The sequence below is a fragment of the Malaya genurostris genome, chromosome 3, assembly GCF_030247185.1.
Source record: "Malaya genurostris strain Urasoe2022 chromosome 3, Malgen_1.1, whole genome shotgun sequence".
Lineage (NCBI taxonomy): Eukaryota > Metazoa > Arthropoda > Insecta > Diptera > Culicidae > Malaya > Malaya genurostris.
Window position 1 is genome coordinate 153,347,678 of NC_080572.1, and position 17,259 is coordinate 153,364,936.

At 33.1% G+C, this 17,259-nt stretch overlaps 1 protein-coding gene across 3 annotated transcripts in view; it reads right to left on the reverse strand.

Annotated features, from left to right (window-relative positions):
* Positions 1-15,757, reverse strand: part of LOC131435110 (unconventional myosin-XV) — a 536,922-nt gene extending 521,165 nt beyond the window's left edge. Inside the window, exons 1-2 of one of the 3 annotated variants that reach the window (XM_058602646.1) lie at positions 15,561-15,754; positions 12,645-12,706 (exon numbers count right to left, since the gene is read on the reverse strand). The gene's annotated coding sequence lies outside the window, so the exon portion shown is untranslated. Of the gene's footprint in view, positions 1-12,644; positions 12,707-15,560 lie in introns of all 3 variants that reach the window. The other 2 variants (XM_058602644.1, XM_058602647.1) reach the window with 2 other exon arrangements.
* Positions 15,758-17,259: the final 1,502 nt, after the last annotated feature.

A 17,259-nucleotide genomic window follows, 5' to 3' on the forward strand; every position in this document is an offset into this window, starting at 1 on the left:
TGTACTCTATACAACGCATTCTGGTAGTCATGGCGAAAAATCGTCTTCAAGTTTCAGCGCTTAGTTCCGGAATATGGGTTTAGATTTCAGAGTCTGCGTGCTGAACTAACGCAACTCGTCACTCTCCATCACGAACGCTTTTATAAAAAGTTCTTTTCAGAGCCACCATTATTTTATTATAAAGAACTATACTGCTTATTTCATAATATTTAATTGCGTTTCAGAATGTTTAATGTAACTAATCTGTTATTTAGTCTAGGCGCATCGTTTGAATTTCTAGTAACGAAAGAGGGGAAAGTTGCACAATTCAAACAATCGATCAACTACCAATTCGAATTCGGAAGCATAAATAAAGCGTGTCATATTCGTATTCACGACATCCAGTTATGTCTCTGACATTACACACTCGTACTTTTTCAACAAACAACGCAAACGAAGTGCAAAATTTTTGCGACTTTAGAAAATTGTTAGAAAATATACTTCTTCGGCAACAAAAAAGCTGCGAGCGGCAGCAAATAAGACAAATTTAAAATTTCTAAATAATATTGATCGGGTAAGTGCATAATGAATTGATTAACATTGATGTTCTAATCGATACATTCTTCCCTTTTCAGGAGAAAGAAAATAAAAACGTGGATGTTATCGCAAAGACCGGCACGGACACGAGTCGTCCTCGTCAGTCCACCAGGAACAGTATTCCTGTTACTGTCCGTTCTAAACCGGTAATATGCACGAATATAGAATATAACTTCATATTTAGATTGTAAATCATACCGGAAGTAAGGAATCTACCAGAAAAATATCAGAATTTACCAGGAAGCAGTTGGAGTCTACCAGGAAGCGATCAGTGGATACTCGCTGGTCTAAAAACACGAACGGGTCATATTTTTCGGTTTCCGATGAGGTAAGTAAACTATGTTGAAAACAAATATAAAAGAACAAAACTTGTTTAGTTTTACTGAATTTGTTTTTAGAGGACCATCCAATTAAACTCTTACTGGTTTTTAGACTGCTGAAAATCGAATAGAAATAAAAACTGCTTTGAGAAAAAAAACGCGAAAAAAATTGAGCTAGAAGAATCAGAAGAGGAGGCTGACTCTGACTCAAACAAGGATGATTTAGGAAAGGATGATTCAGAAACGAATGATTCCGGAAAGAATGTTACAGGAATGGATTACTATTCAGATTCAGAGGAAGGTATCAATAGTAAGTACGAACTATATGAAATGCAAATTAGAAATATATATATATATATATATATATATATATATATATATATATATATATATATATATATATATATATATATATATATATATATATATATATATATATATATATATATATATATATATATATATATATATATATATATATATATATATATATATATATATCGAAAATCGGGACATCACGATGCACCACGTCAGTTGCCTGTTAATGCAGTGGAAAAAATTCCGCTTGAACCAGAAAAGGTTCAATTCGTACGAGGTGACTACCTTCTTTATTGAATTTTAATTGATTATTTATTCAACTTGTTTTTACAGACCGTATGCTTGAACACAGAATATATAGAGGGGATTCTCCGGCTGCTGCCAGAACATGGGCCAACGAAACGAATAGAATCATGAAACGTGTTTTGGCCTACTACGGCAAACACGATCCTGCAAGTTAAACAGAATTGATCTGGCACCTAAGCATTTAATTTTGATTTTTTTTGGTTGGATTTTTGTTGCACTGATTAGCCTGCGTGAACTTAATTTAAACTATAAAGGCTTTCGATACTATAAGTAAATGAAGAGAAATTGAAAATGCAAATGAATAATTTTTTTGTGTTTTAGTACTTCAAAAGAAAGTAATTATCTATATATATAAAAATGCAGAGATCATTCTTTGTAATCGCATCACGTAAGAACGGATGGACGGATTGAGATGCTTTTTTTTGTTTGATCAGTTTTTACCCCCACCGGGTTCGTACAACAAAAAAATTAGGAAAACTTACCGGAAAAGTGGGAAAAACCAATAAAGGTATTTTGTATGGACAATGGAATTTTCCACTGAAAAAGTCGCCAAAGATTGCTAGATCATCGATAGGTGAAGTTCGTTCGCGTCGGGTAAATTCTGGTGGATGGAAAACCATTAGTTGTGAGATTTTATGCATTGACTAGAACGATAAGCTGCATACTGGTACAATCACTCCTCATCTTCACTCCTCTATAACAGAAGAACTGCACATTATTTTCATATAAAACTTTCTGATATAGATTCTCAGTGCCGAACTCCACCATTCATTAATTGTAGGTGGGGTACTAAACAAAATTATGTACTGTTGACTAATGAGATGACTATTGATAAAACTATTAAACGAATGCAGTGTTCATGTAAACGTTAATGGATACAATATTTAAAAGAATGGTAACTTGAACTTTCGAACGTCCAAGAATTACTCATTTTGTCATTCGGTTTTTTAACAATATCAAACTAATCATAGTACTCAAGGAGGAGTACGGATTTGAAAATAAAGTGCGGAAAATTCGACGTAACAAGGTTCATTTAAGTAAGAAGAAGATTTCTCGCATCTAAAATTTTACCTTCTACCAGAGGAGTCAAACTTAGCGATGCGAAATATCAGAGTCTCTGATATGTTAAAAATTTACTAAATAGTTACTGACTGACCAGAAGTCATACATTAAAAGTAAATATAAAGTTTTATCGCTAAATTGTTAATGTAATTTTTTTCCTGTGATTGTCACGCTACGAACATTCATCAAACACGATTCATTAACATCACCAGACTAGCGAGAAGTGACAAAAAACAAGTCGCGAGGGCAGCTTTTGTAAATTTGTTCTAATCAATTCAAAGTAGTCATCTCAGTTATTATTGCTTCACTTTTTATACCATATGTCGAAACCATAGTCTGAGAGAGATCAACAATCGCTATTTGATGCACTGACTCAAAAGATGATTCGCGGTGCATTCGCTTTATTTTGGCGTAACAAAAGCTTTTAACATATTACCATTTTTTTTTATGAATTAATCGCAGCCAAGTAATCAGTAAAATAAAGGAACGATACATTAACAGCATAACGTTTGACAATTCTAGTGTCCGAAAACATAAATTACAAAAAAACGGGCGAGGCGAAGTTCGACGGGTCAGCTAACATATATATATATATATATATATATATATATATATATATATATATATATATATATATATATATATATATATATATATATATATATATATATATGTATATATATATATATATATATATATATATATATATATATATATATATATATATATATATATATATATATATATATATATATATATATATATATATATATATATATATACATATATATAACAAAGAAATATATTTCCTGCAGTACTCCAACGAAAAAAGAGCATAACTTACACTGCAACATCAATTGTATTATATTGAATCTATACTTATATAGATTACTTCATATATTATATTACTTCATATATTATCGTCTTATATTATATTATGTTATTTTATATTATATATATATATATATATATATATATATATATATATATATATATATATATATATATATATATATATATATATATATATATATATATATATATATATATATATATATATATATTTAATTTATTACAACTATTGTTATAAATTTTTGCTATCGGACTTTTGTATTTCTATCAAATTCAAAAAAAATTTTTGACCGCACATAATATGCACTGAAAAAAATAATCATGTGGAATTTCTTTAAAGTTATTTAGTCTAGATTAATCTTTTATTTTAGTTTAATCATTTATCTTCTACACTTATATGTTTTCTTATTATCCCTTATTTTCTCTGACAATTGCTGTTGTTGTTATTATTATTATTATTGTTAGTATTATTAACAAAGAAATATATTTCCTGCAGTACTCCAACGAAAAAAGAGCATAACTTACACTGCAACATCAATTGTTATATATTGAATCTTATCATATTACTTCATATATTATCGTCTTATATTATATTTTGTTATGTTATATTATGTTGTATGATATTATTCTGTATTGGATTGTATCACATTATATTATATTATTTATATTATATTATGTTATTTTATATTATGTTACTAGCTGACCCGTCGAATTTTGTCTTTTTTTTTTGAATTTATGTTTTCGGATAGTAGAATTGTCAAACGTCTTGCGCTGTTAATGTATCTTTCCATTATTTTACTGATTTCTTGGCTGCGATGAATTCATCAACAAATATTGTGAATATGTTAAAAGCTTTTGTTACGCAAAAATTAAGCAAATGCACCGATCGCCATATCATCTTTTGAGTCAATACAGCGATTGTAGATCTCTCCCAAACTAATGGTTTCGTGATATGGGATAAAGGTGAAGCAAAAATAACTAAGATGACTACTTTAAATTGATTCCACAAATTTACGAAAGCTGCCCTCGCGACTTGTAGTTCGACACTTCTCTCTAGTCTGGTGAGATTATTTAGTCGTGTTTGATGCATGTTCGTAGCGTGACAATCACAGGAACAATTCTCGATTAAAAATTTAGCGATAAACTTTTTTTTACTTTTAATTTATGACTTCTGGTCAGTCAGTAATTATTTATTAAAAAAACTCGGATGATTCGCATCGCTCCTCTGGTAGAAGGTAAAATTTTAGACGCGAGAAACCTTTTAACTTAAATTAACCTTCCTCTTCCTTGAGTACTATGGCTCTACATTTTTCATATTCTTTCTCCTCTCATAATCTCTAGTTAATTTGATATTGTTAAAAAAAACGAAAGATAAAGAGTTATTCTTGGATATTCGAAAGTTCAAGTTACCATTCTTTTAAATATTGTAACCATTAACTTTTACATGAACACTGCATACGTTTAATAGTTGTATCAATAGTCGTCTCATTAGTCGACACCACATCTTTTGATCCTGTTTACGGTATAGCTAGAACACTCATATGCGTTCCATCATTAAATCATTTGGCGAGCAATAATGTTGAAACCCAATTAAGCACGTGGCTCGGAATGACGAATCATATGAATCAAGTATGCATGTAAAAACTTCACACAAAACAACTCGTTGCGCGCCAAAAGATTCTTTCAACGATCTAGTATTTTTTTCCATTGTCCATACAAAACAACTCTATGGATTTTGCCCACTTTTCCGGCAAGTTTTCCTATTTTTACCTATTTTTATATATATAAAAAATAGGTATAGAATTCGCTCAAACTCTAGAAAATTTTTCCGAGGCCCGGAGGGCCGAATGACATATACCAATCGATTCAGCTCGACGAACTGAGCAAATGTCTGTGTGTGTGTATGTGTGTGTGTGTCTGTATGTGTGTTGTCAACTAAGAGGTCGAGATCTCAGAGATGGCTGAACCGATTTTGATCAAACTAGTCGCAAATGAAAGGTCTCCCCGTCACCCAAAACGCTATTGAATGGTTTTGAGATCGGATGTTTACTTTTTGAGTTATACAAAGTTTTATGTCGAAATTTTCAGTTTTTTGACCGTATAAGTCACACTTAACCTTGAAAACAGAATATGTTTCCAGACTTAGATTCCGCACGGTAATACCTATCCAACAAGCCATAGTTTGTTAAAATCCGTCCATTTTTAACGGAGATATCGAAATTTTTCTGTAAGCGACTTTTCCCCCTATTCCAGCAGTAGGAGTTTTGAGCGCTATATGACAAAGATATGCTTGGGAGCAACGGAAAACACGATTTTTTATACTGTTACATACAATTGTTTCTAAGTACCAAAAGGATTGTGTACAGCATCCTTTTTCATGACATTTAGCCTCGGACCGATTTTGGCACGGCTCGTTTTTGGCAACATAATCGTTCGAATATGACATATATAAACCAGATGATGGCAGAATTGTTTTTAATTATTTTGTTTTAAACTACTTACAGCAATAAATGCTGGAACAACATAACATCCATATACCATTCGAATCAGTTCGTCAAGATCAGCAAATGCGTGTGTGACAAATAATTTCACTTAATTTTCTCGGAAAACTTCTTTTCTACAAATTCAGATTCATACGAAAAGTCGTATGCTCCCAAACAAAGTTCCTGCATTATGTTTGGTTCCGACCTCTGGTTCTGGAACTACAAGATGATATGTGAAACGAAATCAAAATTGTGTAACTCATTTTTCTCGTAGATGGCTGAACCGATCTAAGATTCAAATGAAATCTTAGAATCATCTAAGATTCAAATGAAAAGTTTCAAGGTTCTATAAAACATCTTGCTTTTCAGTCAGATCCAACTTCCGGTTTCGGAAATACAGGGTGATTAGTATAAAAATGTCTATTTTATATAAATTAATCAGGTTTATCGGGTTTGCAGATTTGGATATTCGATATCCAAATAAATTTATTTCAGTTTTAATGGTATTCAGTTTTCAATCAGAAGGCACCTAAAAATTTAATTCGTGCTATGATCTCTCAAAGATGTCTTAACTGATTTTCAAATATTTTGAAACAAATGTAAACTGTACAGCTACTCAGGTGAATTTATCTGACTTCGGCCATACCGCTTTTAGAATTCCGGTTCCAGTATAAAATCGTTTCTCAAAGCTCAATCGTTTTCTCAAAAAAAGCCTAATCAAATTTCAGAAACAAAAATTCAAATTGAAACAAACTTATATACAAATATTAATTAATTTTATCCAATTATGACTTCCGGTTCTCGAATTACATGATGATGAATTTTTAAAATTCAAACCGATATAGAAGATGACAATCCCGAAAAGCTTCAAAGTTGGACTCAAAACTGTTGTAATTTATTCGTCATATGGCCATACGAATCGGTTTGGGTTATGCTGATTCCTGAATACCGGCTCTGGAAGTACCTTAAATTACCGTAAACTCTAGAGTGGAACTTACATATCATGGCATGTTTTATCGATTATCACACTTCTAGATTCAAATTCGATCCGATTTGCAGTTTCGACATTACAGAGTAATGAGTGATTAAAATCTCAAATTGTCGCTTAAAACAACGGTCATTAAAATAATGTCATGAAAACTTAAACACCGAAGAATATTCATGCAAAAAAACACATGCGGATTGATAAAAATAGGTATCATCTCACTGCTAGGTGGATTAAACACGTTTTTTATGTACGAACCCGGTGGGGGTAAAACCTGATCAAACAAAAAAAGAATCATGTACATCCGTCCATCCGTTCTTAAGTGTGATGCGATTACAAGGAATGATCTCTGCATTTTGTCGTGAATACGACTTACTTTACTATGGGGCGCCTATTCAAAATGTACGCTCTAAGAGAGTGATAAGTTTTTGATCGTGAATATGTCTTGTTGTATCTAACGAATCAACATAATTTTTGCTACATGCCATCGGAAATATGATCACAATTTTATGATAAAATTTTCAGTTGTGTAACATAATCTCAAACAATTCAAAATTAAACTTTTCTGAAATGTTTGATATAAACGAGTATCAAAGAGGATAATTCGTAAGGCGCGTTGGCCTTTCTCGTATTTTTAAAGCTCATAGCTCAGTGATCTGTGAAAGGATTTATATAATCCAGCTACCAATAGAATCGAATTTTTTCAACTTAAACGTGTTTAGCAACAGCATTGAAGTATTTCAATAGTACACTATTGAAAAATCTGTCTTATTTGACCCATGTCAATTTTAGTTTCTTTCAATTAAATGCAAATCCAAAATGAAATAATCGACATTAAAATTCTATATGCTGCTATTTTTATAGCCGTTAGGACCACTCATTAGTGAAAAAGCTACAAACGAAATCACGTAAAAAGAAACCTCCTAAAAAAAATTGGATCAGTTTGGATTCAATCGCCACTGCGAGCAGATGTATTGTGTGTCGTTTGCAAAGCTAGTTTCGCTTCCGACAAGAGCGATTGCGTCACAGCTACCAGTTGTTTGCATTGGTGCAAAACCAACGAAAAGAGGACAACGGTGGGGAGCATCACACAAAAACAGCCGTTCTAATGGCTCTAAAAGTTTGCTAAAGAACTATTAGGATTTCTTGCTAGCAAATCGAAGATAAATATCCTCAGCTTAGTGCAAATCTAGAACAGTTTGATTAGATTTGTGCACTTTTCGCTGTGTGAAATTCACAGTAATCGAGATCAAGTGAAGCCTTCTTTGTTTTTGTGAAAAATGTAAAAAAAGGGAATGCTTGCATAATTCATACAATTGATCAACTAATTGATATTTGGGAGTGTTAAGGAACATGTCAATTGTTTTCGTATTCACTCCATCCAGTTATGTCTCTGACATTACCCACCCGGTTTTTTATATAGATAGAAATTATATTATATTATGTTATATTGCATTGTTATATATTTTTTGCTTTCCTCTTATAGAAAGGTTATGCAATCACTGTGAAAACCGACTTTTGAACCGAGGCCCGGAGGGCCGAGTGTCGTATACCATTCGACTCAGTTCGTCGTATACGCAAAATGTCTGTGTGTGTATGTGCGTATGTGTGTATGTAACGTTTTTTTGCACTAACTTTTCTCGGAGATGGCTGAACCGATTTTCACAAACTTAGATTCAAATGAAAGGTCATTCCTGAATATTATTTGGATCCGACTTCTGGTTCCGGAATTATTCCTTATAGTTTCCTTATATCGCATTTTGATGGGGGAAGGGCCCTGTCCAAAATGTGTTTCCCTCCCCGTTAGTTTGTATCAGGCCGAATTAGCGCATGTGCGCCATATAAACGCCTCTTTCAATATGAGGAAATTATATTATTACCCAACAGTTTTTATTATTTATTTATGTTGGTTTTCTTACATTTGGCCATAGTTTATATTCTGTTTTACCCTAATTCTAGTGGTTGTATTCAATTGTGTTTCGTAAGTGTCTTTTGTTGTCATTCTATTTTATTTCCATTCCGTACTTTTGCTAATCAGCCTCATTCTTGTTTACGGCCGTATGCGATACGTTCGAAAGTATAGCAAATTCGTATTCCCGTTTACGTTCGAATCAATCACACTTTTAAACATCGTACATGCATAAAAACAACGCCCATCCAACTTTAAACTATCAGTTCTGGTACAGATTTGAGTTGTAAATAAAAATCTTTGATATCATTTGTTATTTGACTTGTACAAAATCAGTGAAAAAGATTTTGTATCATCATGTTTGCTTACGTCCGTATCGACCATACGACGAACACATGCTTTCGAACGAACGAACAAGCCATTCTTGTTTTCACTCGAACGTGTACGTACGCGACTCCTGTGCAAAAGAAGGATCTGCAGCGCAGGTAGTTTTTTAGGAAGATTCCAAGCATCAAGGAAGTGACGAATGCTACATAATAAATAAATATCGTACTCAGGACCAATTTTATTCAAGTCGGTAAATGAAATTTTCAAATAAAAACTTCGTGCAAAGTAAAAAAAGCATTTGAAATAGCAGTCCGATCAGTAGTATCTGCGAAAAATATGTTGCATTTTTCTTGCAATTTTGTCATGTTTTCGATAGCCTACATATTTATTTCATTGGTAAAATCATGCATTTGATATAAAATAAAGCATGTTTACCCATGGCGTATTTTCCATAAAGTTCTTAATAGATGCAAAATTGATGCGTAAAAACTTTGAACCTCGCATATATTCAAAGGCTCCATAGAAAAAACAGCACTTTACTATACTGCTATGCTTTCTAAATGATTTATGCAAAATACAAATTTATGATTTGATTACAAATCACCTTTAGATTCGAAAATAATTTTGTTAGAGATCGGTTAAACTTTTTTCAATGTGTTCGAACGGTTGATTCGCAACATTAAACTGACGAATTGAAACCACGGCATTTTGCCTATTCGTCCGTAAACGGGAATGGGACATTTCGCTCGTACGAATGATGTTCGAATACACGTTTCGTTTGAAACTAAAATGGCATACATTCTAGCGTTTCGCATATGGTTAATCACAGGAATTGGACTGATTACATCAAGGCTTAGCATTTATTTTAAGAAGTTTACTGATATTTGAATATTTTGTGGCAAACGATTCGCGTTCGAATTCATTCGAGTGAAAACAAGAATGGCTTATTCGTATTCGTTCGAAAGTACCCGTTCGTCGTATTGTGGATACGGACGTAAACAAGAATGAGGGTGAATATGTTATTTTATTTCCTCATATGTAAAAGTTAGTTGTATGTGTTTTTTTTTTCTTACCCATGTTCCATTTTGTATCTAAGATTTCCTAAGAGTGTTAATTTAATTATTTTCCAATTTTTCAGCTTTCTTATTTATTCTCAGTCATTCATTTCCGAAAAAAAGTGTAAAGTGTACATCTTTGTAAGGCCGCTCATGATGGTTTGACGGAAAAGAATTGATGACATGCGTTTTTATTTAAATTATATTGACCTTTGGATCCCATAAGTATTACTACAGCATGTTCACATTTTGTATCTGGACGACCCCGGTACTAGATGCGGGTCATCAGTACAAAGAAAATAATTAACACGAACGATAACGACTATAAAACTTATTTATTACCGAACACGTTAAAATGGTACATACTGACAGCGTATCCGAAATTATACATTACTCGACGTATACTACTTATATTCTGGACGGATACTATCTGACGGAAACTGACAACCGCAATTATTCACATATATACGCATCTCCAGCATCTCACTACGACAGCTATACAGTCAAGTGAGAGCCTAGCGGTTTACGGAGTACCGGGTGGTACCGCGCGATAGGGTTGTCCTCAACACACATTTCGTTATCTTCGGTTGATCCTTGACAGTGTTACCATCCGCTCAGGCACTTTTGGGCATCTGGTGTACACTGACTCACAATCGAAATGCATCACTACCAATTTGATACAACGCACCCAAAGGCACGGCTAATGTATATTGTACATACACACAAAAACACATACATACATACATACACACAGGCACACACACATACACACATGCATACATACCTACATGTATTCCACACGCAAGTATTACAACATTGAGTTACTATTTCTACTCTTATAGATCCTTACTAAAACTAGTGTGCCAATAGTCATCTCATTAGTCACCATGTTATTTTAGCAACCACTCGACTTTCAATGAATGAATTGTGATAAAAACGAATACAAAGTCTTTGCCTCGTCTCTAAGAAGCAATAACGCATAGCAGTAGTTCGGAAGTCGTTCAATACTGCTATTTTAGCGAAGCAAAATGCTCCAAATTTCATGTTACTTCTGAAATTAATCTATCAAACAGAGATAACAGATCTCACTATAACTAATGGTTCTCGTATATGAAATGACTAATGGATTTGAGATGAATGGGGGTACCGTTACCCAATTTCTATCTCTTCTAATGGTCGATCGTTAGCTGAGCTGAAACGGTGACTTTTATTACCATTCTTGCATGCACTTACTCTTACATTTCACTCACACATCATCTCACCCATCAGGTCCCAAACGTCTCACCCATCAGGTCCCAATCCTCACAATACAAACTGGATGAACATCGTTTGACAGCTATCAGTGGTTTGCTCATTAGTTAAGTTATTATTATTTCGTTCTATTCTACAATATTCTATCTCATTCCACAGTAATCCATTGTACATAAACCACCAGTAAACGTCAAATATGGACTCGATTTACCGTTGATTTGTTGCCATCGTGTGAAACCCAATTGGGATACGTTCACTCCACTTAATTTCCACTTCACACTGGTAATAAGGGCCGGTAGTATGTAAATAAAACATAAAAAAGAGCTGAGTCAAGCCCTACCGGCCTCTCCAACCCCGGATGTTGGAGCGTAATGCAATCAACATCTTATTCATTTAATTCGTCCAATACCTTATTCATTTAATTCAATTATTGAACTAAAAGCTGTAACGCGTATCTTTATCAAATTTTAACGCTAATTGATTGTATGGGATGATGTTTGCAATACCGTCAAGCCCACCAACTAATGGGAGGGACTTCCGGTTCCGGAATTATGGGGTAAAATGTGCGAAAAATTGTGAAAATAAGTGCATTAACTTTTCTCAGAGACGGCTGAACCGATTTTTAAAAACTTAGATTTAAATGAAATGTCTTATAGTCCCATACACAATCCCTGAATATTGTTTGGATCCGACTTCCGGTTTCGAAGTTATGGGGTAAAATGTGCAAAAAAAGAAACTGTGTTCTAACTTTTCTCGTAGATGGCGCGACCGATTTCTAAAAACTTGAGTTCAAATGAAAGGTCCTGTGGTCCCATACTTAATTTCTGAATTTCATACGGATCCGACTTCCGGATAGTTCCCCTTGCCTTGAACTGACGTTTGCTTCACATACACACACACACACACATATATATATATATATATATATATATATATATATATATATATATATATATATATATATATATATATATATATATATATATATATATATATATATATATATATATATATATATATATATATACATATATATATATATGTATATATATATATATATATATATATATATATATATATATATATATATATATATATATATATATATATATATATATATATATATATATATATATATATATATATATATATATATATATATACATACATACATACATACATACATACATAAATACATACCTAATAAAAAGCATTCTACATGATACTTATAGAAATCAGCTGGTTTTCAAAGAAGACCGAATCTACAAAGACAGCAAATGGAGAAAACGTCGATGAATATTTCGACTTTGCTATCAAATCCTTTTTAGAAAGTATCGTATATTATCAGATCAATATTTGATTAGTGGATGAACAGTTGCTTTATCTTTGAAAGGCATGCAAATGTGACCACTTTCCTTCTATATCCGCTGAGTAAATCAACATAAGAGTTTCGCCCTTTTTTGATTTGTTTACTGCTTCCTGTGTGAATTATTAAGTTACGCCCTTGCACATTTTTCGTGAAATTGGTTCGTTTTCGCGACTAAGGCAAATCTGCGGGTAATTTTATCGTCTCTTTTACTATTTCCATTAGTAAAAGGTTCGAAAACCATCTAAAATCAAGAAAATAAATCGCCCTTCCTTACTAGCAATTGAAGTATCGTCCTGTTTGTTGGCATGGAACACGAAGGACGAAACTTACGTAAACAAACGAAATGACTGTTTCGCGTTTTATTTTTCTTTGTATTACTAAGATTGAGATATTTGTACAATCCGAATTTTTAGGCAAAATTGTTGGATTTTGAAGTATTTATTGGTAGGTGAGAGAAACTCGATTTGTTTACTTTTGTAAGATTCGCCCATCTTTGAAAAACAGCTGATATAAATCTGTTAAAATCGAAGCATTTTCATAAGTTCGTGTTCATTTACTTTTTCTCTTTGCTGTGTCACTGCCCATCTTGCCCGTGTATTGTTAGATTACTAGTTTATTTCGTATTTTTATTTCTGATTGTGGCTTTATTCACATGGATTGGTAATTTTTTTTCGTATAGGTTATGTTTCGATTGTATTCACGCTCGCTCAACGTTACTCTATTGTGAGTAATTCGTACTCACTTTTGCTTATTTTGTATAAATGTCAAAAAGTGAGTAAGATTGATTGAGAAAACTGAGTAGATTCTACTCTGTTTCCTAATTAACAACAATTTTCACTCACCGTTTTTTGAGAACGCTTTGAAAATTTTTGCTCATTTCCGCATTTTGATTGAAAACGTATTTGAACGAAAATGGAGCTGGTTGGAGCCGCGGTAGATGAAGACGTCTATCGAAAATTAAAAGGTATTAAATATATTTTATAATACGAATAGTTTTTGCAGTTTTTTACGATTGAAGGTTTTCGCTGCCACATATGTGCAACCTTCGTTTCGGGATACGTGGAAGAGTTAAAAGCTCATTTTCAAAAATTTCACAAATTAAACACGAGTAAAAATGAAGAACTGCCGTTCAAATGTTCGGAATGTGGGATTCTATACAGGAGTTTTAAGGTTCTGCAGCGGCATATAATGAACTCACATCCTTTGGAAAATTATATCGAAGAAATTTCCGAAGTAAAAAGTTTTGTCGATTTCGCTTCCAGTATCGACACATCGACAAGACGTGATACGGACCCGGAGCCTGATTACTCTAAAGTAACCAATAAAATGTTCTTTATGAGCCCAATAAGTGCCCGGCAGCTAGCAGACGCTATGAATAACTTTATAACCAAAATGCGTGCAGACTTATTCATTCCCGAAACTAAAATTCAGGAATTTATTGAAGCGTGAATAGTCTTGCGGCATCTTTCAAAGAAGCTTCCAGTGCAAAAGACTTAGAATTGTAGTTCAAGTTTCGTGTAAAAAACAGCTGTAATCACAAAATGTAATCTTTTTCTAAAATAATAATAAAATATTATGTTGTTTTAAATCTATACGCATTTCTGTACGGAAAGAACAATTCCTTGGCAATTCAAATGAAACTGAGTAGCATTTACTCATTTGAGCTAATTTTCCCTTTTCTAACACTGAGTAAATGTTACTCAGAATTTGACAAATTCCATCTTTACTCAAAAGTGAGTAAATATAACTTCACTCACTATAGAGTAGTTCCACTTTTAGCGAAAGTGAGTGAAATTCTACTCACTTTTGAGTAACATTGAGCGAGCGTGTTCTTAATTTCGATTCTTATGTCTTTTACAGTGACTCCTGATAATAGTTTCGCGGCGTCGCTATACTGATTCACTCCAGAACGAGAAGAATCTTTCTTTCCCGAGAAATACATAGCTTTCGTGCACTAATGCCCCGTTTACACTTCTGCTGGCTGCCAGCATGCTGGTGTCAGTGTACTGCCCTCTTAGGAAAAAATGTTCAACGGTGGTCCTTCGTTGGTCTAATACTTTGGATCATTGGACCACAGTTGAACGTTTTTTCCTAAGAGGGCAGTACACTGACACCAGCATGCTGGCAGCCAGCAGAAGTGTAAACGGGGCATAAACAAGGTGAACCGTAAAACGATTCCATTACGTTGCAATCAACTGATTATGAAATTCCGATGTTGATCTCAAAATGCCGTTGTGGGAAGGGCCCGCATGCAACACCATTACTATAACGTTTCTAAGTCGATTCAAAATATGTTGTTGTGTTGCATGTGTTTGCAATTGGCCCGAGGATCTTGCCTCATTTGAATACAGAAAAATTTGTCACGTCATACGGTTTTTGGAAACGCATCGGCATAAATATCTAATTCCAGACATGTCCGGTTCACAGATTAATCTGTGTTTCGCAGATATTGAAAATGGCACAGATTTCACTAAATAATCATACACTTTCACAGATTCTGCAATCGATCAGATTTTCCAGATTTTAGACGATCGATCAATGAGACTTTTTTTCTGCTATTATGGCACGGGAAACGTGCACAGATTTTACACAGACAGGATCTTGGCTTGATTAGATTTTTGGAAAAATGACCTGACATCCCTGTCTATTGCTTCCAGAACTGATTCAGTAGAAATGATATTCATGATTCATGTAGTTAAATTGTTAATAAAAAGTGCTCGTTGTGTAGATAATTGTAAATGAGTTACCATTTCTAAGTCGATTCAAAATATATCTACAATAGGTCACTTAAATCACAGATTGTAATCACTAACAAGCCTACAAAACCAATAGCAAGATACACTATTCGTCAAATGAAAACATGAAACATTTCGTTATTTAACTCCAAAATTAAATGCTACACCGTCGATTACTGCATAGATACTGTTTTATTTCTAGCTAAGCATTTAGCATATATAAACTGATCGAAATTGTGCGTGTACAGTAATTTACACGCTCATTCAATGTTACTCTCAAGTGAGCAATTTGTACTCACTTTTGCTTATTTAGTTCAAATGTCAAAAAGTGAGTAATATTGATTTAGAAGAATGAGTAACTTCGACTCAGTTTCTAAATCGACAACAAGTTTTACTCACAGAGGTTTGAAAACGTTGTGTAAAAATTTACGTTCACTGAACTTTTCTTTTTGTCGAAGGCGGAACTTTCCCTTTGTCGGAAGCGGTACACATTAACAAAATGCTGCAATTCGCGCAGGTTGAAGACGATAAGTAAGCGTTCAGTCGACGACACGACCTGCCACTCGACTATCAAAACTGTATCGCAAATCTAACTACCCCTCAGTAACTGGTAATGTCAAAACGAAATCGCATGAAAAAATGTTGGAACTGGCAACACAAACTGGAAAATTATTGATTTTGAAAAACAGTTACCAGTAGCCTCGGTAACTACATATGGAATGTAAACAAAAACAAGAGATTCTCACTTTAAACGAGACCACTGAATGTAGTTGGACCACTGGCAAGATTGTTGGTGTTATACTTTGCATGTAGTTTTTAACACATAATTTTCATATACATATTCGATATATTGAACAGTTTGTCGAATGTGTAAATAAAGTTTATGCATGAATAGATGACAGAAAAAATGTTCAAGTATAATTTTCGACTTTAATTATTCCATAATTATAAAATACGATGACTGTAATAATGCAGTTGAAAAAAAAATAAATTAGAATAAAAGTATTGACTGAATTTTTTACTGTAGATTCCGATTTAACCGATATAATCAACTACGTAGTAGTTGATTATATTGATTGTAGTATATAAATTTGAGTATATAAAGGTTAAATGTGATAGCTTATTAAATTCTACTCAATAACGATTTTATTTTCTGTTCGGATGATACAGTTAACTTCAGACTCATATTGTTCGTATATGCCAACTGTTTTATTTAATAATGCACATAAGCAAGAGTTTGTTTTCAGATTTTCCAGTTTCTCACCCTTTAGAAGTGTTTAATGGATCCCTAAATTAATTCCGGCAGAAATGAGGTGAACAAATCCCTTTGGTATGAGGTTCGGTGATCGCACAAAAAAGATTCCATTGAATTAATCTTAAATTAACTAAATTATGTATATCTAAACTATTTATCTACCATCTGGTTTGAATTTACATATAACTGTTCGTAGGAAACGAATAGAAAGATACTGTATCTCCTTCCTTAGAAGCTTTTTCGAAGGCGGCGAAAGAATGTTAACTGCAAATAGAAAAATAATATTTAATAATAAAATTCAAGCACTTACCTGCACTCAGCTTTATCATAATTTGCATTGATGATGATCCACATTATTTAATAGCTCTCCGGAATTCACTAAATAAGAGGAAAAGACACAAAAATTCAAAACGGTGGAATTATTCCACAACTAAAACTGTTTGTTTATTTATTCTG